Source organism: Solea solea, chromosome 1 (genome assembly GCF_958295425.1).
Source record: "Solea solea chromosome 1, fSolSol10.1, whole genome shotgun sequence".
NCBI classification, from domain to species: Eukaryota; Metazoa; Chordata; class Actinopteri; order Pleuronectiformes; family Soleidae; genus Solea; species Solea solea.
In genome coordinates this window covers 34,411,898-34,434,519 of record NC_081134.1, presented here as the reverse complement: position 1 = coordinate 34,434,519, position 22,622 = coordinate 34,411,898, and the positions used below count along the sequence as shown (strand labels likewise).

The 22,622-nt window shown below is 42.7% G+C and overlaps 2 protein-coding genes across 5 annotated transcripts in view; one reads left to right on the top strand and one right to left on the bottom strand.

Annotated features, from left to right (window-relative positions):
- dlgap1b (discs, large (Drosophila) homolog-associated protein 1b) overlaps positions 1–22,622 on the top strand; it is a 118,209-nt gene that overhangs the window by 5,521 nt on the left and 90,066 nt on the right. For all 4 annotated transcript variants that reach the window (XM_058631292.1, XM_058631302.1, XM_058631284.1 and 1 more), the window contains exon 3: positions 7,293–7,660. The gene's annotated coding sequence lies outside the window, so the exon portion shown is untranslated. The remainder of the gene's footprint in view (positions 1–7,292; positions 7,661–22,622) is intronic.
- The window catches only part of LOC131456969 (uncharacterized), a 63,509-nt gene that overhangs the window by 9,133 nt on the left and 31,754 nt on the right, over positions 1–22,622 (bottom strand). The gene's annotated exons all lie outside the window — the stretch shown is intronic.

Here is a 22,622-nt window from a genome sequence, read left to right as displayed (position 1 = left end):
TGCTTTAGTGGAAATATCGCAGGGATCACATCCGACCTGTCATCGCACTGGGTAAATCTCCAAGTATAATAGCACCTTAGAACGTAAGAGGCTGTCAAAAATAATGTTTTCACTCCTCAAGGACTCTGGTAACAACTTCTGTTTAATGTGTTGTGTTTGGACACGACACACAGGATTAATTTTTTATAAAAATGTCTCTACTTCCTTGTCACTGGGACCTGGGGTTCTGCCAGATTAGTGTGAAGGCTTGAAGTGTGTGTGTGTGTGTGTGTGTGTCATGTTCTGATTTTGAGGATTTAGAGGCCTGAGGTCACATCTTGTCAACTCAACCTAGAAGTGCTATCATCACTCCTGCTCAGACTCGCTGCTGTGAGAAAGAAACATGTCACAGTCACACAACATGTGCTACCGATGCAAAAGAAAAGCCTTTTATTGTTTTTGACAGTTCAGGAGCATGAATGGCATAAGGGATATACTGTAAGGGAGGTTATTTTAGCTTTGTGGATGTCATGCTTGATTGATCTCACAGTAAGTTTAGCGAAAGTGTGTTTGAATGTCAGCGTTGTGGGCAGAGCAAAGATCAGTGAGTAGTTGTGATCGGAGTTGAGAATAAAATAATTTGAAAATAAAAGGAGAACACTGGCTAACTCGTCGTACTAAATGGTACTAACCTGGTAAATCCAACAACAAGACTGAAGAGAGATTACAAACTGTATCTCCTTACGTCAACCTTAATATGCTGGAGACAAAATGGCTGCCAAACAAAAATATGACAAGCTGCGGCTGCAGAGGCACCGATGTCAAGAGAAATGAGATGAGGTGTGCCTTCGCTGTAGCTCTGGCCTCTCTGGTCTGTGTCATGATTCATTATTCTGTTTTGATTGGATGTATCTCATTAAGGTACACACACACACACTGTAACTGTGGCCGTCGGTGATGGATATAGAGTAATGATCCGTTCCCGATATCCCAGTGTCAGAGCTTTTCCCTGCACCATTGGCGGCACGTTTTTTTTCCTTTCTTTCCATCTTCCATGATTTACTTTTATATCCCTCCACCACCCCTGCTTTTTCATCTCTGAATCCAATACTGTCAGTGCGATAAACTCCCAGCAGCACAACACAGTGATTTAGTGGTATTGTTCGAGCATTTTCAAGTACAGTGATGCTTGATTCCCGGGAAAGGTTTGCATGGTTTTTATTTCTCACTGACATTTTTTTTGTCAATTTTAAGACACCAGTTATTGTGACGTCCACAGAAATTGTTGCGATTCGTTGTCATGGACAGCAATAATTAGAATCAAACCAGTTTTTGCCATATGTATATGTACAATGGTTTCCAGTAGATTTCCTTTTAATCTGTGCACCTTTCCTGAAATTAATAAACACAGGTCACATGTGACCACCCTTTGTAATCAAATGGTCTCATTATATCCATTAGAAACCTGTATACATGGCGAGAACATTTTCAAAAGCTGAATAGACACACTGTTATGAGAGTACGGGAGAGTAGAGAGGTGTCCTGATTGAATGTGACATGAGATATCGAAGACTTTACCCATGATGAGAGAAGCCTTTCTGACACCTGCCACTTCATCTGGGGCAGAGTGATGAAAGAGGTTCGCGGAATGAGAAAGAACAAGATGGAGGGAGAAGGTAAAGGGCAAGAAAAGCGAAAGGAAAAACGAAGTGCAGCGATGCAAAGATAATGTAGTCAGTGTGCGGCCCTCTCTGCACCTTCTACTTGTCACGGAACAGTTCAAGAATGCGCTGCCCTTGCCTGTCTCTACCCAACGTACACGGCAGCTACAGAATGACAACACAGTGACAGGAAGTAACAACACAGTTACAGTAGTGGCAAATATGAACACTTCTCTCCCAGGGAAGTGAGTTCACACACAGATATTCACGGCTCGGGTGAAATGAAAGTCTGCTTGAATGTACCGTATAGAAAGCATGAATTGTCGAGGTTGTAGGCGGCGAGAGAAAGACCTTCCCCCTCGTGTCATCAGGAGCGTCATCGCTTCAATTCGTGAGGCAGCCAGGTTTTCAGCTGTCAGAATGTTTATATGCACAAAGTTCAGCCTCTGATGTTAATAGCAATGTTGAATGCAGCCGAATGGCTATTGACAGAAAACTGAAATGATGTCTTCGCTCCTTGGAAAATATTGTAGTTCAACGGTCACAAAGCTACGGCCATGAATGAGACCGTATCATTTACCACATATAATCTGTGTTTATACACTGATCCTGACACTTTATTAGGTCCACAGGAACCCTGGTAACATGGATGGAGTGCTAATGTAATCCTTTGAGGTTCATCATGTGGGTTCAGAGATGCTTTTTACTTCATACTTTGTTAGTGAGCGGTTATTTGCGTTACTGTTGCCTAGATGGTGTCAACATGTCTAAGTTGCTGTTATGTGATTGGCTGGTTAGATATTTGTATCAGGTTATGCAGATTACCATTGCACAATAATCTTTAAGCATAAATTAAGTCATCTGAGAGACTGCTGCACTTTTACGCCATGGTTCTCAAACTGTAGTATGCAAGCTTCCTCTGGTGGTACTTAGAAGAGAAATCAGAAATACTGTTCTGCTTCATATACCAGGGTATGTGATTCTGACCAGCGTGCGTAGAAAATGAAAGAAATAACAAAATGATCAAATAAATGGAAATGTTAATAATTAGTCACCTTATCTCTCGCTCCATCTTAATCTAACTTCACTATGCCAGTGTGTGACGTATATGTGAGGATGATGATTAGAAAGTGAATGATCATACTGGGAATAAATCTGCCTCCTGTGAAAAGTGACTTTGCTCAGCCTATTTACGCCGCTGTATTTTAACGTTGGCTATAATGGTGTTACTTCAAGAGCTCAACATTTTCTCAGGTGGTACTTGGTATAAAAAAGTTTGAGAACCACTGCTCTATAGGTTCCTTACATTTTATTAATGTAGTTACACTGAAAAACGAGAAATGAAAACATCTTGTGAAGCACCGTGAGCGCCTCGTCATCACGGTCTTAAATCAAACTGTGCCGCTAAGACTCTTTTGTCTCTTGCCTCAGTCTACAACTTTTGTTTCCGTTCCTACTCGCCCGCCGCATTACGCGGCTCAATCTTTAATACCAACCACACTGAGGATTTCTGTTGAAAGGTTTAAGGAAGTGTTAAAGCAGCGTCCCACAGAGAGAGAGAGAGAGGAAGGCCTCGGAGCGCAGGATTGTGTGTTCTGTTCAACAAGACAATTGGGTGAACAGAGTTGATTCACGGACGAGCTGATACACAGTGTTTTTCACGTGCAGTTAACGTACTGATGTGTGACAGCTATTTCAATGTAATCCCTCAAATATTAGTCAGTGGTTGGTCATTCATCTGTAAAGCCAGTGAGGACACTGATGTGATTAGCTCGTCCTTGGCCTTCTGGCCCTTTCATAATTGGCAACACTTGGCAGATAAATCAAAACACACAGACTTTCATCGATGAGGACTATATGCTGCTTACTTGGTGTGCACATGAGGACTGAGTCCTGAGTTTTAAGGGCGATCTGATTTGAATTTAGCAAGAATTACAGTTGGAAACACATTTTGTGTTCCCACTAGCCATGCAGCAGTCCTCTGCCCAGTCATACGCTTCCCTCACTCTCCTTTGATTTGTATGTGGGTTACCGTGGCAACCACAGTCACAGCCAATTCACAGCCAAAAGTGAATTTGCAGAAATAGCCAAAATAGTCTCTATTTTTTAGGGCCGAGCACGAATGACAGGGGCCGAAACCTATTGTTATCCTTCAGATTATTATTATCATCATTATTATTATTATATGCGTGGCTTTGCTGTCATTTTTGAGGGGGGTTGACGTGCATATGTTTCTTCTTCTATTTCCTCAATGATAACCAACCAAAGCCAGTCATCATGTCACCTGGCAACAGGGCAACCGTACGCCTTCAATAACAAACATTATCCATTTGCATGAAGCTCTCAGGGTGTGATCTACATTTGCTTTACTCTGACATATAACAAACTATTGGCGGCTTCTTTCTGGAGTGGCTTGGTGGCCTTGTAGATAAACTTGTTGTGCATTCCTCCCCCTGTGTCTGAATTATTCAGCTTCAATGCCATTTCTATGCTCAGGGTTTTTAGTGTTTGGGTGGCTGAAGAAAACTTAGTAAACAACATGCATGCTTTATGATCCTGCATCCCTGTACAGAATATAACACGTGTTTATGAATGTGGGTGTTTAACAAGGTTCACATCAGGAGACCTGTGCAACATTGATTAAAAAATGCATTCATTTGGATTTCTTCACGTCATCACAGCATCTGCTGTTCACGTTAAGAAGTGTGCAAACACACGGCGTGGTTGAAATTAGATACGCGGTGTTTACACGACGCTGTTTTCAGGCTGGAATTAATTTGCTGCGAGACAAAGAGGCCTGAATTAAATCAAGTCGAGAAGCGATAGAGTCTTCAAGGGAACATCAAAGGTTTGCAGACGTCCCTCTGGGCCGCTTCATGGGCATCGATCGCAAATGCTGGGTGGGAATGTGCTTATGGTTTCCCATCCATTGAAGCTGATTTCCTCCAGCCCTGCCTTGTTGTAGCTGAGATCCTCTCATCTCTTAAATCTGAAGCGGCTGAAGATGAGGAGGTTGAGTGGCAGCCGAGGAGGAGGGAATGGGAAGATGATACACAATTTATATATGATTCTCCATGTCATATTAATCTCCACATAAAATATTTGTTTTTGAAAAAATGCTCAATAAGCTCTCCCTCGTACAAGATTGTCGCTGCCATGGTGGCATCAGCAGGATGCTGGATGTTGTGTTGTAATAAATCATTGACATTAATGTGGCTTGGGATTCACCTGTCAGCTGAATCAAAAGCGTGATTACTCCACACCTGTTACTAACATTGCCAAACATTTTCATTTGTGCCCTTTTTTGTGTTTCTGAACAGTTTCCGTTTCCAATAGATGATGAAAAAGTGATTTATTGGTAAATGTGACAGTAAGTAATCTATTAGTTACTCAGCGCTCTCTCTCTCTCTCTCTGTCATCTTTCATATGTTTTGCAACCACCTCCTTTGGTATGAATTATTGATAAATAGCTGGCTGTTGCATGCTGAGCTAGAGAGAAAGGTACAATATGGAGTGGAGTTCCGAGTACAGAGAGGATCCACACATGATTTAGCCTCACTTCCATTCTTAATTGTAAAATGGGGATTTACAGAATCTCTCTATTTCATTTGTCCGAAATAAATATAAATCATTTTAAGTCAAGCTTCTCTGACAAGCCTCAGGGGGATTTCTTGTTCGCCAAAAAATACATCTTCTTTTTTTTCCGTGCCGTGAGCCCAAAGATGGATTTTGAGGAAGGCGAGAAAGTGTAACACTACGTAACACTGAAAGTGAACGTACTGTACTTGCGAGATGCTGTGACGCAAGCAAGATCACACACATGTCTCCTGAGGGACTCGCTGCACCACCACAGGACACCTTAAAGCCACCACACACACACACAGATAACAGTCTGATCAGTTTGAATATGAGAAAAGATGCTGTACACACACACACACACAGTCCTTGTTAAAGCCATGCAGCAGGGCTTGTTGTTCTGACTGCAGGTCAGCTCTGGGTGATCACAATGGGATCAAGCTTACGGTGTCAATTAGAGGGAGACCAATAGCTGCTTCTAAAATAAGCACATTTTCATGTGAATGTTCAAATCTATTTAACCCCAGGTTGTTGTTTTTTTTCATGCCTCACACGTGTGGACACTCATTACTGTTCAGTTTTGTATATATTTGTCCTTCTCACTCTCCCCGTGTCTCTCTTCCTCCTGGGTGTGTAGGGGAGTATTGATTCCACTGACACTTTCAGGGAATGCCTTTATTGACAGACTGCCACCAATAAATTGTTGATTGCCGCTTGATGAATAGGCTCCCGGCCACAGTAAATCCCCAGATAATGTCTCAATGCAGACATGTCCTTATGCAGAGTCACATCCAAAGACCGGTGCCGTGTGTTATAATAATATTCTTAATTTCATTCTCCAGTAAATGCGTTAACATTTTCCTTCAAACTCCTGGTTGTGCATAAGTCCATATTTCAAAACGTGTCACCGTGGCCTACGGCGAGTTAAGCCTTTGCTATGGCTGCTGTTGCCTGGGTTATGCCACTGAAGTGTGCAGCCTCATTATTAGAACCAGGCTGCCTGGCGGGTACAGAGCTGAGACCGGCCTGGTTTGTCAGTTCTTGGTCTCTCTCTCTCTCTCTCCGAGCAGAGTTGCTTCCAGCCACTCATCAGTATCACTGCCGGAGAGAAGAAGAGGGAGACGGAGAGTGATGGGAGACGTGTCTGTGATGCACCTGTTAATGAACCGTGTGAGTCAGCATCAAGTTGTTAAACAATGATCAAATTTGCACTGACAAATTGTGCTTCGTTAAAAAGCAGCAAATGCACAAAGGATATTGTTTCTCTTAACACAATGGATGATAAAGCGGTAGACAATGGATGGATGGATTTGTCTGGACCTTACACTCAGTGTAGTTAAGCTTTATGCCAGCAGAGGGCACATTTCAACCAAAGCACAATGCAATTACCATTAGAAGAAGTCAAGGACCATGAAAACAAACTTGAAGCTAAATATTCAGGTAATGTCATTGGACAGACTTTTATTAGGCTGTTTGTGATTAGATGTATAAACACCACAGAACTAACTTGCTGCTGATTCACGATGTTTAATATTCAAACTTTTGTATCATTTATTAACAATTAACCAACTATTGTAAGGAAGAAAATGCACAAAAAGTGCAGCCCTAAATAATGCAGACAGTAAAACTACCTACTTTTCAGTTATTTGAAGTATATTAGGAGGGGTGTCGCCCCCTTGTGTCCATGCCTAGAGTCTGACCCGCTATAAACTGTAATTGCACCAACAGCATGTAGTTTTAAAGCTTGAGTGTGTAACCCTTGAACGTGCCGAGCTCTTTCAGAATTTCTTTTCATATCTGTCTCTCAACGACACGCCTTAGTCATACGTTTCTCTTTCAACATTCATTTCTCCCAATCCTGGTCCTCACGAAACCCAACTGCGCTGCATGTTTTAGATGTCGCCCTGCTCCAACACACCTGATTCAAATTCCTCAATTTGCTCATGATGCTGCTGCAGAAGCCTGATAACGACCCATTCATTTGAGTCAGGTGTGTCGGAGCAGGGCAGTTGGGTTTCATGAGGACCAGGATTTGGAAACGAAGCAATTTGTGGTGATAGTATCATGTCTTTGCAGGTTCCACGGTTTGAAGAAAGGGGCCCCGCCCACGGCCCCACATTCCCTGTAAACACCCCTGGCAGAATGATGTAAAGAGCTCGAAGTGGCCGATTGGCCAATCCAAAGAGCGGACGGACTCCATGTCGGACTTTCCCTCCCTCCCTCCCTCCGCTCCTGTGCAGCGCGGTTACAGTGATGCCTCTGCAGCTCACAGACGGAACGACACAGGAAGACTGGAGCGCACGGGACCCTACGATCCAAGTGACGTCCTACATGATCGATCCACACTTGTAATAATCGCAAACCTGAGAGGCAATTTGAACCACATTCTGAGGATTATTCTGGAGGCGAGTCCTGGACTAACAGTGAGCCGTGTTGACAGTGAGGTAAGACGGCAAAAAATGTGCCGTTTGTTTTCTTGCTCGTTCCATTCATTCATTCATTCATTCATTCATCCTGCGGTGAGAATTTGTTCGCACTTGTCATCAGTTAAAATCGATGATCTCTGTTCCCGTGCACCGTCAGCTACTTTCCCCCCCTCCTGTCGTGCTGCTTCCCGTGTGTTTCCAGATCTCTGTGCGTGACAAGACACCGCGCGTTAATGCGTTAAATCTCCACAACTTTCCAATAAACCGTTTAATAACCTCATCGGAGGAGCAAAAGGTGTGATTTTGCTTTGACAAAGTTGTCTAGATTGCGTTTCTCCCCTGAGGTGCATTGACAGCGTCTTCCTACCACTTGCCGTAAGTGATTATGAGGCAAGAGTAAAATATCCAATCATCCTTTTCGTGCGCCTTTGACGGAGCATCCGCGTCTGCATTTGCGTCTTTGGCATTTAAATGTGTGGGTTTTTTTTTCATTGTTCAAGATGAACACAGCATGTTTTTTGTCTCTTCTTGAACAATAAAACACAACAGAAATGTGAACCAGCTGCTGCCACTTGTGGGATGAGGACGCAGTGTATGTCCAGCAGCACTGTGTGGAATCATGTCACGCTTTGTGGCCAAGAATTTGAGGTGCTAATCTGACCACATCTTCCCTCCATATGAGACTCTGGAGCCCCTGAGGGCTGTTACGCACTGCACTGGTGGGCACTAGGGCACCATGCCCTTTATTCCCACAGCAATCTGTCTCTTGTTTGGATTTATTTCGGCTCCTCAGTTCAGCCAGCCTCCTTGGAGATTGGCTTGATGCTCCTGCTGCTGCTGCTGCATGTGGTCTGCAGAGACGGCACCGCTGAGGGTTTGATGCCAGTCTTTAAATCTCTGCCATAGTTAAAAAAAAAAAAAAGAAATCATCCACCATGGGACATTGTCATATTTGTAAATGACTCCTCAGCTGTGGTGTGAAAGGATCACGTGTCTGATGTAAATGCACGACCAGTTCCTCCACAGGAATACAGCTGTAGTCTCTGTAAATCTGTATCTGTGTATGTTTGAGGACCAGTTCTTGTGGTAGAGCGAGAGTCAAGGACGACAGCGAAGGATCAAGGCTAAGAGGTCAGTCAAGTATGATGAGCTGACCGTGATTCACTAAATGGAATTAGACATAATTCAGATTTGAGGTGATGTGTGAAAGATTGCTGTGATTGCTATGCACAGACACATTGTGTTATCTCCGAGAAGCAGAGCAAACGTGCAGTCCCACAATCTGTTGATCTTCCCTCAATGCCTGTGTCACTTCCTTAAACCATAAACGTGCATGTTTTCCTTGTTAGGCACACGGCCTCAACACACACACACACACACACTCGCCTCCCCATCCTGTCTTATCCCATCCCCCCCCATTAGAGACCGCCTGTATCTTGCTCATATGCCCGACTGCAGTGCCTTCATATGACTGTGTAGATGGAGCGCTGGAGTGATCATTAGCTGCCTTTCCTCCTTTTTTTTCCCGTCAGATAATGATGGACTCTGTGTTGAACTCTCAACCCTGAGCCTGTGCCTCATTAGCTTCCTTTTTTTGTCTTGGTCCTGTTATCAGCTGTAGTTGCTTCCCCCTGGATCATTTCCATGTGTATCTCGGCCACCACACAGGTGGCGAGACCTGAAGAGTACACGGTGACGATTATGTAAGACAGCAGAGGGTTTATCCAGCGGCCAAGATCTAACCAGTGTTTCAACTGAATCTTCAAACTTTTAAATATAAACACATTTCCATCATTGTTAAATTAGGTTACACAACGCTGATTCAGCTCCACACGACTCTCGAGGGTCGTTTTCATACCTCGGTTCAATTGGGGGTTTGCAATATTCAGCCGGTCCAAGTTTGCTTTCACACTTTCACACTTCAGTGAAACAAACCAAACCTTTTGAATAACGTATTCCCCTCCTCGCCTGAAGCGGCGCTGTGTCAAGAATTACCGAAGGAGAAGACGAGAGAAACAATGAACAAGAAAACTCTATTTTAATTTATTGGTTACTGCAGGTCAACTTCTGTTTCCGCCAAGTAATCAAATCCTATCAGTCTTTCTCCCAGCTATTGCTCTACATGCGCGTATGTTTTGGTTGTGTTTACCCACAATGCCCTGCATTGTAGTCCGCTTCCTGCATTTGAGACCTACGTTTTTTAAGGTGCTTCTCTGGTGCTTCATTCACACCTCCCCAAACTGGACCTTCCGCACAAACAAAACTAGGGTTTTGATTGAAAAGGGCTGTTGTGAATGCACTCTAGATCCCGTGTCACCCGGCGACATTCCTGTGCTGCATACAGGAAATGATTTGGTATATTTCCAGACAGACGGCGCCAAAAGCACCGCTGTACACTCATGTTTAGATGAAGGATGCAGCATATTATGTTAAATCATTTGTTCAGAAAGATTAAAAACATCGACAAAAAAGTCACCAGCTTTAACGACAGTTCAGAGAGAGTATAAGGGTTATTTATCATTTCAATCTTCCTCTTTCTTACCCAGCAGATCCAACATATCCCTGTAATTATGCCGACGACTATGTTGGGATGCAAACGTGTCGCCGCACTTACTCCGGTCACCCCTGTTTGTGTCTCTGCTCTTCCGTTTCGTGCTTTTCATTGAAGCCTGACGTTATAACGAAATTATCAAGAGGGCTGTCACATTTTGAACAGCCTGGAGGGCAGGAAGCAGGTTTAGACTAGCAGTGGCACAAATATTGCTTTCTAAAACCCCCCTGAGGGTTTACAATAACAATAAAAGGATGATGACAGGAAATAAGGTTGTGCGCCGCACGGCGATGATGACATAGCTGTTACTCATAACTCGTTCCCCTCAAGTTTGACTAGGGAAGGCGAGCAGTCCTCGTGCGATTATGTTGGTCGCTGGTGACGGCGATGATGATGAGTCAGCTTTACCCATAATTCTCTGATGTGCTGTATTTCCAGGGCTGTGGACTTTTTTTTTCTTTGCTTTAATTTTAATTACACTTCAATATTCTAGCGAGCAGAGCCTTCATCAGGTCCCACTACATCTTGTTGCCTCTCGGTGTATGAGAGCAGTACATCTTCTGGGTCCCTCGCACCAATAACACTTACGTCTATGGCTTGAGGGGGCTCTTGAAGTACTCCTGCACTAGTCCTGTAATCTCAGCCTGTGCACTTCCCCGTGGTCTTTGCTTCTCTGATTGGTCATATGGGAGCTGTCAGCATGCCAATTTAATTTCTCCTGCTCTCCTCCCTGTGGATTCTTTTTTTGAAAAAAAAAAAAAAAAGAAAAGCAAGGAGAACAAGCTGTGTGATTCTACCTCGGGGGAGGTAGGAGCACACAGCTCAGGGTTTAGAGAGCAGAACTTCTTTATAAAGCCTGTATTCACATAAGGCTGAGGGTCTCCTGAGGAGTGTGTGTGTGTGTGTGTGTGTGTGTGTGTGTGTCGCTGCTTATGAAACGGGGCCTTAATGTACATGCACTGCTGGAATAACTGTACGGATCCTGCTATTCTGAGATGATCTGCCTTTTGAGGAGTCTAAGACTGAATCACTTTCAGTTTAGTACAATTTATTGTGATAGTTTAATCATCCTTACACATTAATTTAGTTCAGGTGGTTCTCAATTATGATTAATTCACGGGTCAGACGCAGCTGATGTTGAGATTCGACTCAAGTAAGTTTCCAGAGTTAAAGGAATACTTCACCAATTTGCATTTAGCTTAGTATTACTAGAATACCTGAGTCAAGAAATATTTTTACCAGTGACACTTGGTCCGAGCCTTGGTCTCACAGCACAATTTTTCAGAAAATTCTACCCCTATTCTAGTAATACAAAGCTAAATCCAAATCGGTGAAGTATTCCTTTAAGCCACACTACACGAGGTGGAGACACGGCCCGTTTCAGCCTGTTGGTATTAGGCAGTTTCCAATTTAACTGGCCGTTTGTATGTTGAGCATTATCCAGAGTCTCCCTACCATCAGTAACCTTTACATTTGTCAATATTTTGAGCTGATAGAGCTTGAACTTGAGTCTTCTTGTCTGCCCGAAACATGCGCCGACCTGGATTTCACCCCCACGTTTTTTCTCGCTGTCGTCATCGTCTTCTTCGCACCGGCTTCTTGAATTATTGCTGTGTCAAAGCCCGGGCCTGGGAACTGTGGATCGCACGCAAAAATGCCCAGGCCAGCTCAAGTCCGACTGAACGCACACGCGCAGTCGTAATTTGACTCCCAATCACATTATATGTGTGTGATAGTCTGATAGACTTAAAACAACTTCACTCTGATGTTAACATGTGTTTTTAAAAAAGTGTAAAGTTTTGTTGGACCAAAAATATGTTTTTAACGCAACTATTTCTCTGCGGAGGGAAAATGTTTGTGTGTGTGTGTGCAGCAGCGTTGCAGTCACCGCTATTGAATGTCTGATATAGAGCGGTGTTTACCATTACAGCTTCCCTTCATGCTCGCTCATGCCTGCAGGACTGCCTGCAGTCACTGCCTCGGGCTGTCTCTCCATCTCTGCTCAGAGCTCGACTGTGCATTTCTCCACACAAACAGTGCGGCTTACATCATTATTTCGCCACAGTGCTCAGTCAAGGCTTCTGTCTTCCTCGGCTTTGATTACTGGGATGCTTAAGGGCCACTGTGGTCTCACCTTTTTGTGTTTCTTTTTTTTTGCGTGCCAGGGACACTGTTTCCTTCTCCACGTGTGACCATAACCAGCCGATTGGAAAACATGGTATGACATGACTGTATAACATTCTGTTCTCCCCCTGTAATGATGAAATAAGGAGCGCACATTTACACAGTCTGTGCCGAGTGAAGCATTTATGTGAAATTCAGGTGCAATGCAAAGATTTTGACCAGCATCCAACCACAATGAGTGTCTTATTAGCTCAGTCGTGACAGCGCTCATGCCACAACATGCTCCGTTGAAATGCTTTGGCGTATTAGCCCCGTCTTTTTTTATTTGCCTTTCACCAGAAACTAGGCCACTTATTTGTTGACATAAAGCAATACTGCGTAGACCCGCATCTGCCAGGGGACAATGTCAATTCTGGTGGGAGAGCGAAGGGAGAAGGAAAGACGGGCATATTTGTATGCCTTACCTTCCAGCTATTGGAACATGCTCTGACTGTGAAAGGCCACGTCTATTGTTGGGTAACATAATCCACCGGGGGGAGGCTTTAGGCCAGACACTGGGGGGAACTGCCTATGCGCTGCTTTCCACTCTCGCTCTCTCTCAGCTGCTGAATGCTAAGCAATTTTCAAGTGTTACTGAACTTGTCATAGCACATGCATCCCATTACTGTCGCTCCGAACACAGTCTCATTGACGGCTGTATATTCCCGATGTCCTCCGCTGATGGCGAGGCCGGATGGGGAATTGTAGATGCTTAAATACGTCCTCTAGGAAACGGTAATTTTAGCGATAACTCTCTCTGAATGGATTCGATTAAAGCATTGCGACGGTCACCTACAGCACTGACACAGTAATGTGTCGGCAAGCAGCAGATTTGTGGCTTAATAGTGGAATCAGTGGCTCACACAGCGGTTTTCACGTATGCTGCAGATTCATGCTTCAGTATCAGATGGTTTGCCGTGTAATAAGTAAGCGCAGACATTATTTCCCGTCATGGAGGCAGATGTAGAGGCTGTGTGTACTTGCACTCATGGTTTCCCGCACTCAGGCTCCACACACACACACACACACACGCACGCGCGTGCAAAAACAAGTACTCAATCTCTCTGTCGCTGGCTGCCTGCATAAGTCATTATTATCGGAGTAATGTGGATAAATTGTTATGCTTCCCTTTTATGCTGTGACAAATTGATAAGTCAATCAACTGGAAATCAAGGTTTTCTTTTCTCACCATTTTAATGAAAAATCTATAAATAATCATCAGCTGTGCCTCTGCTTTCCTTCACTTTAGCATAATTGCAAAGTTGCTTGTAAAACCTGGTGTCATTTGGCATTTAAGTGTATTAGTTTTGGCATGGTAGCAAGTAACTAGTGTAGAGCTTAACGTGATCACAAAGAGTAGAGACCCTTAAATTAAAATGTGAACTTTTATGTTTTTAGACTAAGAATTATGTCTCATAGTATAAATTTCGTTTGCATTTTCTCCCCGTGTGTTTTCTCTAGTTTACTCCCACAGTCCAAAAACATGCACATTTGGGGATTAGGCAAATTGCACACTCTAAATTGACCATAGGTGTGAGAGTGAATGGTTGTTTGTCTCTATATGTGTCCCTGTGATGGACTGGCAACCTGTCCAGGGTGAACCCCACCTTTCGCCCTATGTCAGCTGGCTCCAGCGCCCCCACCGCAACCCTCAACATGAATGAGAGTGTACATTTAGGAATGAAATGCATGAAAGTGAACCTTCACATCGACCGACAACGATACTCTCTCAAATACACAGAACACAGAAGGCCTTTTCGCCTGAATTTGCAACATAATCACTATTAAATAACGTCCGTAGTCTGAAACCAGTTGTGCTAGTCCTTCAATGCTTCAATAGATATAATTCCATCCATCTTCTACCGCTTTATCCTCCACATGAGGGTCGCAGGGGGGAGCTGTGCCAATCTCAGCTGACATCGTGCAATAGGCGAGGTACAACCTGCACAGATCGCCAGGTGTCTCCATCACAGGGACACATAGAGACAAACAACACCCACTCTCACACTTACTCTCACATTTAGAGTGTCCAATTTACCTAATCCCCATATTGCATGTTTTTGGACTGTGGGAGGAAACTGGAGAACCCACACGGGGAAAACATGCAAACTCCATGCATTAAGGCCCTTCCAACCGTTACTTAATATGCATTATTATTATTATTATTATTTATTCTTTGTATGGACTTTCAGCACATAAATGGCACCATGAAAACATTTGTACATTAAGTGCTGTAATCCCTAACACCTATTTTTTTAGAGCCAAATCTATGATGCCTCTAAAAAAAAGCCAGTGATGCTAATGTGTTGGCATCTATACACACACACACACACGCGCAGTCTGATTAACATGCAGACTGAAGCTTTATGAAAGTGAATATGACTCGTCTGCTGACTGACAGTGACGAGAGGAGACGGCTGAGTCATCCTTTGAGAAGATTTTTGGGAAGAGTTGAAGATTATAGTATCGGTGCGACAGTGTCGGGTAAACCTGAATATTACACTAAAAACAGAATTGGATTGTGAAAAGTTTGTTGACCTTGATTGATGAACGAAGAGCGTGTCCTATTCCTTTGGCTTCCACATTAATTATTTCATCCGGGGCATTATTTTTATGGCACCCGTGGAATCGGAGGCACCTGGAAGAGCTGATCAGCGGGACGAGGAAATGCTGACGGTCGGTGTCATGTCAATCTAATTAACCCTCCACACACGGCACAGATGTCACGTCCCGCGACGGCAAGTTAAAGTGACATTATTGGCCGTCCACTGACACTGATGAGGGATTCTGCTTTCCACTGCAGACGCAAGACAACTCCCTTAATTGTAGTTTAGTCTAAGCCACTTTGGCATTTATGAACACGGATAATGATCTCGCGTATAAGACAGCGAGGGCAATTAGTCAGGGGGGTCTCATAGATTTGAATCCCTCTCGTATTTGGATGACGGCGGTTTGATAAGATGTCCTTGACCATTGCAACCTGGTCGTAGTAGTGGGAGTTTTATAGAGATGGTTGGAAGCATGTAAGGCCACCATGAAAAATGTCAGCGTGACTCATAATATTGGGGATTAAAAGACAGGTTGTCCTGACCTTTTAAATCTGTTTTTCACATGTTCTCAATAGATAGTGCTTTTTTGTCGCTCTGCTGTTGCCAAGAGCTTAAATCACTGTTTCATTTCATAATTGATTTTAAAAATGTTTCCCAAACCCTGAAATGATAATGTTATCCAATTTGAATTATTTCTTTGTTATTTGAAGCAAAGGAAACCAGAAAAGATTCACATTTAATTTGAACATTCAAACTGCTATGGATAAATCATTTATTAATCACTGCTGCTTTAATTGCATGCATTCATACTGTATCGATTCTTTTAGGCTCTGAATCCATATGGAAATGTTCCTAATACTTTCTGACAGTGTTTTTGTGTTGTTTTTAAGTTAGCAGCAGACCTTATATCACTTGACACCTTCAATGTTGTTTATAGGGCTGAGATTTGATCGTTCACGGGCAGCCCGTGGCCAAGTGGAAAGGGAACTTGGCTTGTAACTGGAGGGTCCTGAAGTCCCCACCAGGTCAAAAGGGCTGGGGTACCCCTCAGCAAGGTACCCAACCCCCATTGCTCCCCGGGCGCGACTCAGTGTGGCAGCCCACTGCTCCTAATTCTAGGATGGGTCAAATGCAGAGAAATGATTTCCCTAAGGGGATTAATAAAGGATAAGATTCATACGGTGCATCTTAAAGCCAAAATGTATGTCAAATGACCATTTTAGACAAAAACATTTTTTAATTTTGTTTTATGCAAACACACTGCACACATACCCTGCAACAATGGGCTCAGCCATTTCTCCCACAATGCCCTGCGTTGTAGTCCACTTCCTGCATTTGCTTCACTTGAAGCGAATCGAGACCTACGTTTTTGGCAAAATCTGGTGATGCAATACAGGGGTAACAATAGTCTCTCACATTAAATAAATATATAATATTGTATGCATAAACAACATATGTAGAGTTTTCTTTGTCAAGATATAGAGTCAAATGGCCTAAAGTCAGTGGCCAAATAGTGGTTCGGCTCGGTCTAGATTGGTCGTCTATGCTGAAATAAAATCAGTCAATAAATATGTATAAAAACAAACATGCAAATCAGAGAGCCAGTGAAAGGGAGATCTTCATCATTCCTCCAATTCATCTTCATTTCCCGTCATAGCTGCTGCTGAGAGACTCGCAGGTCAGGAGGAGAAGAAGAAGCCTCCTCACTGCTCCACCCTGCTGACTACAGTGAATAAAACTTGATTCAACCTTGTTCTCTCTCTCTCTCAAGGATCTCTTGAAATAAAATCCCATTGTGGTTCTAGTTATGGGGAGCATCAATATTCAAGGCTTTTCAATTACCTTTTAAGTTACCTTGAAATCCAGCTTTAGCGCTTGCAATTTAATCTCGTGAATATCAGCTTTACTGTTACCTGTCGAATTCCAAATAGCTGCATCAGCAAGAATTGGAAGTGGTCGATGAGTGGAAGTCACATGTACCTTTTTGTCAATCATTAACGTAGATGTGTTTAACACACAAGTTATGACGTTCGGCGAAAATTCAGCGGTATAATTTTTATTTATTTGTGACAAATATTGAGGAGATTGAACGGATCAGCCACAGTGCCAACTGGAATTAAAGACAGGTTTTATTTTCCCACACTGAGACTTCTCTGTGGTTAAATGAAGGCAAATAGAGAAATATCGTCACCTGTATTGCATAAATCACCCCCCCCCCTTTTTAAAAAACATTTTTTTAATGTGTATGCACATTTTTCAAGGACGAGGCTTGTGAAGAAGTCTTTAAGACAATGAGCAATAGAGGGAATTTTTCCTTCCTTAAAAAAAAAAAAAAAAAAATTGAGTGTTGCTTGTAGCAGGCAAGTGCACATGCTTGTTATCACAGTTAAATTCAGCCATAGAAAATGGGATTCCACATCTCTGGTACAATGTTTTTATTGTTTCCAGTGATATAAATAAAGTATTTCCTTCTGTACAAACCAGCACTGGAAATACGTTTTGTTGGCATTAGCGTGTCCGTGTCTCCCTGGCAGGTCCAGACTGTCATGTGATCTAACTTTGAGGAAAGCCTCCGTGATCGTGTCTCCATGTCTATTTAAAGCGAGGAGATTTATTTTAGAGCCCGTTACACAAGATAAGCTGGGAAATGTACGGCTCTAAATGGAAAAGGAGAGCCTATTTGTAAATGTTCGCATGTGCCTGGCTCTCAGTGCGGGGATTAGAGATGAATGGAGGTGATAAGGGGGTAATTTCAACAATGGACACGTTGAGAGGTAGATATTTTCTGATGACGGTCTTAAATTGATCTCATCACTTGTGAATAATGTCTTTTTTTTTCTCATTTAAAAGCTGACACTGCCCATGTCGGTTAGATAGAAGAACGGCTTCTGCAGCCTGAATATCAGCAGGAATTCTGACAGCTGAATTTTCATCCACATCACAGGTTAATCCTTGGCTATAAAAAAGCCCCATAAGGAAACTATCTAATGACGCAGTTGTTTTGGTTCCAAAATGGTGTCAATCCTTTCAGACTCTTGACTTTAATTGATGAGAGCCACTCGAGCGTACTGCCTATCTCCCCAGATGAGGAAACCCCACTGAGAACTTTTCGTCGTGAAATGTCGAATTGCTCGTCCTCCCTCTGTGCCAATATGGCGCGTTCTTCCCTCTCTTCCCGTTGTGAAAGGAAAGCCATTTATTATTCCTCATAATGATGACTTTTAAGTGCTTTTAAAGATCAACCGCTTGGACAGACAGGCGTACTCATACACTCTTATGTGTAGAGTACATGCACAGAACATGGTGTAATCTTGATGTGGTTGCATGATCCACGGGGATTAGTTTGGATTAGCAAAGATGACCAATTTCCCATGACGGCAATTATAATCTGATAAAATGGAAATAAACATGATGATTCGTTTAACTCCTTTGACCCCGACACTTCAATATTAGATGACGAAAGGAAGCTAGATGTAATCATAAAGCGCCCTGGAATTTCATATAGGGCCCATGTACTGTGGGAATGTCCATGTGAGGAAAGGCAGGATCCTAAAACTCTTGCCAGATTTCATTTCACGCTCTGCAGAGCACAGCCTCGGAGACGGTGACATTTACATGGACCCTCTATACCACCGCCAGTCACCGCAGGCCCAAGGCACCGGCTAAATCAAGCACAAGGGCCAATGAATAAGGGGCAATGGGAGCGCGTGCGTGCATGAACGAGGAGGAGACATCTAAGAAACGTACAGAGAACACATTAGCTCACGTTGATGGGACTGTGTACCATCACGGCCATGTTTAGTGTAAAAGAGTTTCCGTCGGCTGTGTACACACAAAAATCTGATTATGAAGTCTGATTTTCAAATCAAATGTCCAAATTTGATCAGATATACAATATGTAACTATAGGGCTGGTATGATATGCTGATATTTGGGTGCCACTTCGATTTGTACTCGTATTTTAATATTAATAATTGTGATTTTCTTTTGTTTCCTTTTACCAAAATTGAATGATACACTTCTTAAGACGAGAGCCAATCTTTCCAAAATCAGTTCAAATTGCATGTCAGTCAATTTGACATTTATACAAATTGAGTGCATTGTGATATATCGTTTACTATAACATGTTCTTTTCACCTTAACTGCTACATTTAACTGCTATTGACTGAATAAATACAACCAGGAAAATAAAGTATCTTAAGCTTTGCCAGGGTTCTCTGAGCGAGTGCTGTAACGAAAATAACAGCGCTAATGTGAGCCTTCAAGTGTACATGCTTCAAATGAAACTGAAAAATGCATCTTCAGCCTGAAGATAAACAGAACTTTAAGTACCTTCTGAGGTAAACATTTCTTTGACTATTCTGAGGGTATTTCTTTTTAAATCCTCTGAAAATAATCCTTAGAAATTGATTTGTTTTATTTCACCCGCCCTGCTTTTTCTCCTGCTTCAATAGCATATATGTGTGTTTTCTGATGGTGTTGGTGACGCATGTTTCCTTCACATGGAACTCCGACGTGAGACACTTGAGTAAATAACACCCATCAAATGTGATTTGACTTGATAATGAATAGGAATTGAATGGGATTTGAACGTTGTGGCTGATAATCTGAAACATGAATAAGGCAGCGATGATCTCTGACCTCATGTAATCACAGTAGGTCCGGGGCAAACGACCAGATTATGGCTGCTTTGTGCTGCACATGCCAAAGCCATGGTCTCCTGTGAACAGTTCATTTAGGAGAAGTACATAATGCAAATAGTCCTGTGATTGTCTGTGCAGCAGCAGTGTTCATTGTTTGTGGGGGAAGGGACAGTTGTTCAGTCAATAAAATCAGCTTTTCCAGGGATTATCTGCAGCGAAGACCAACTGGTCACCCCCCCCCCCTTCTAAAGGTCATGAGGCTAGTTTGAATGCTAGTTAACCTCTCGGGCGCAACTTAGTCTAACCCCTGCTAATCTGATTTCGTCTCCACTACAATGTTATCTTAGTGCTTCTCCACAGTCGGCACAAGCAGGTCAGTCGTTGTTGACGTCTGTATTTTTTCTTCTCCACTGTATCCCTCCCCCCCCCCCCCCCCCCCCCCCACCCCCGAGACCTTCCACACTGTAGGTTCAAATAAACATGCAAAGCAGCTGCATGTACCGATAATCATTAGATGTCATACAGCATGGATTTTTCTGTGGCTGATGGGGTGGGGGGGTCACCAGTCCATCACAGGGGCACATATAGAGACAAACAACCATCCACTCTCACACAATTAGTCACAAAATAGCTTAATAAAATTAACATTTATTGGACAACATAATCCAGGTCTGTCTCGCCGTTTTGCATTGACAAATGCAAGGTGGGCGAAGCACACAGCGCATGTAAAGCGAGACATCTCCACACAGCAGCATCATGACTGAAAACACATGAAGTGGATTGTACCGTAACAAGAGACGTTTAGTCGGACTTCACCGTCATATTTTGATCACAGTTTGGGCTTGTTGCAAACAAAATAATGGCATTTTGAAATTGGAGCAGCAACATGTGAAAACCAAAGTTGCTGCTGTTTCCTTTACCATGCAGCTCCAATTAAGTGTATTTACATTTCAATTCTAAACGTGCGCTAGAACATGTCAGTAGTTTGTTCAGAATCCTATGTTTATCATGGATGACGGATCATCTTACGTGACTTTCGTATTTCGTATTAAGTTTCAACTGTTCTCCATGGGATGGCACAGAATAGGGCATTTTTTCCCTCTGTGGTGAGCTCGACGCTGATTGGACAGATGTCACTTCCGGGGAAGCTAAGCTTCCGCGACAGTGGATTGCGGGGTAGGCGGGTGTGGATGTTGGGCTTGTACATGATGGTTGGAGGCACTGTATGAAAGGCGGAGGCAGTTTTTGATTAACAGCGTTGCAGAAACATACAGTGGAGCCTTTTCTGCCTCAGTCCAGTGTGGATTTTAAGTCCGTAGAGAAATAGCTGGTTGTTATGTTATCTACTCAGCGATATAGACTGTTCATTTGTGCTTACATGAAATGCTATGACATTGTTTGTGTTTACAGTTTTACATAATTATCGCGGATCCTCCTTCTAGTTGTTCATGTAAGAATTCCTTTATAAATAACTAGGCCTGAAATGAGCTTCCATTGTTTCAAAGACCAGCAACCGCCACTGGTGTGTGTATGTATATGTGCAGTGGGGATGTGTGGGGGAGAAAACTAGGTCATAGACCTTAGGGTCATGGAGCCTACAGTCTGGATTTCTGAATTATTACTAAACAAAAACAGAGGTTCCATCCTGGAGGTTTAAATAAAGTGTAAACTAAATATAAAATTCATGAAACAGGTCATTAAAAACGAAATTGTCGAATAAACTTTGCAATTAGACGTCCAACTGATTAATCAGTCTACTTGCCGGGTTTAATAACTGCACCGAGCAACTTGGGTATCATCTCTTCCTGTTGTAACATCTGACTATATTCTGCTCCGGAGCCAGTTTGGCCCGAATCCTCTGCTCATTTTGCTTTTCAAATCCGAGCTTGTTTATTTGTGTTTGTTCCCTGGCAAGTCTTTTGAATATGATATTTTTTTTCCCAGGTGGTATAAAACTATAGAGCTCTGTGTGTGTGCAAACACATCAGTCAGTGTGTGGCAGGAGACCGGAGCCTGTTTAATTTAGAAAGCTTTGGAGTCGTACGTGACAGCCTTTCAGCGTCCACACAGGCGTGTTTTATTGAAATGAAAGCATATTTCAGTGCAAATGTTGTGCCAGAGCTCCGTATTACTGCAGTATGATGAGATGGAGACGAGGGGGGAAAAAAAAGGCAGATGGACTCGATGACGGCAGTGGATCGAGAGCAGTTGGAGGTCAGCGACGCTACCACGCAGTGTCAACTGTTCCCGTTCGTCACTCGGTGAATCAAAAACTGCAGATGAGTCCAAACTGCTTGTCCATTACAAAGTGGTGACTCTAGCGACGGCACTTACTAACTGCTATAATCAGGTGGTAACCAAGTTATGGAACCATTAGTGAGCATGTGTCCCAGCAGGGGCAGCGAGTGAGAGCGAGCATGGGGAGGATACAGCATGGCAGATGGTGACTGAGTGTGTGTCCAACTGTGTGAATGAGTGAATGCGTGTTGCTGGTTGCTCAGGGTTGTTTTTTTCCACAAAAACAAATACAAGGAATAGCAAATAAACGTAGGACCTTGAACTTACTTACATTTTCAGCTGTGTGAGGGTTGATATACAAATATCTTAATATCTATATTTACATTTTGGCGGATTATTCATTATTTGATATTGTCTTATGTGTTTTTTCATTCCGTAGTGTTTTATTTGTATTTGAAAGTGATGATATATGTCAATTATGTAGCAATCCACTAGGGCTGCTCGATAATAATAACAATTATTTGGGTCAAAATTGATATCATGGTTATTTCAAACAATTGCTCATTGACTTGAACTTGAAACAAATGGCATTTATTGCACAATTATATTATTGTATATAATGTTGTGCAAAATAGTGGCTTTAAACATTTAAATGAACCTTAAAATAACTATAAATTATTGTATATTATAAATATATCTTTACTCATGCTGCATGTTGAATGACTGTTGTCTATTTTTGCCGGATTTCGAGCAGGACAGGAAGTCAAACACCACAACAACATTATCAGTGTTATTTTCAGAATAAAAGCCCCCATTTTGTAATAATCATTTAGTTTG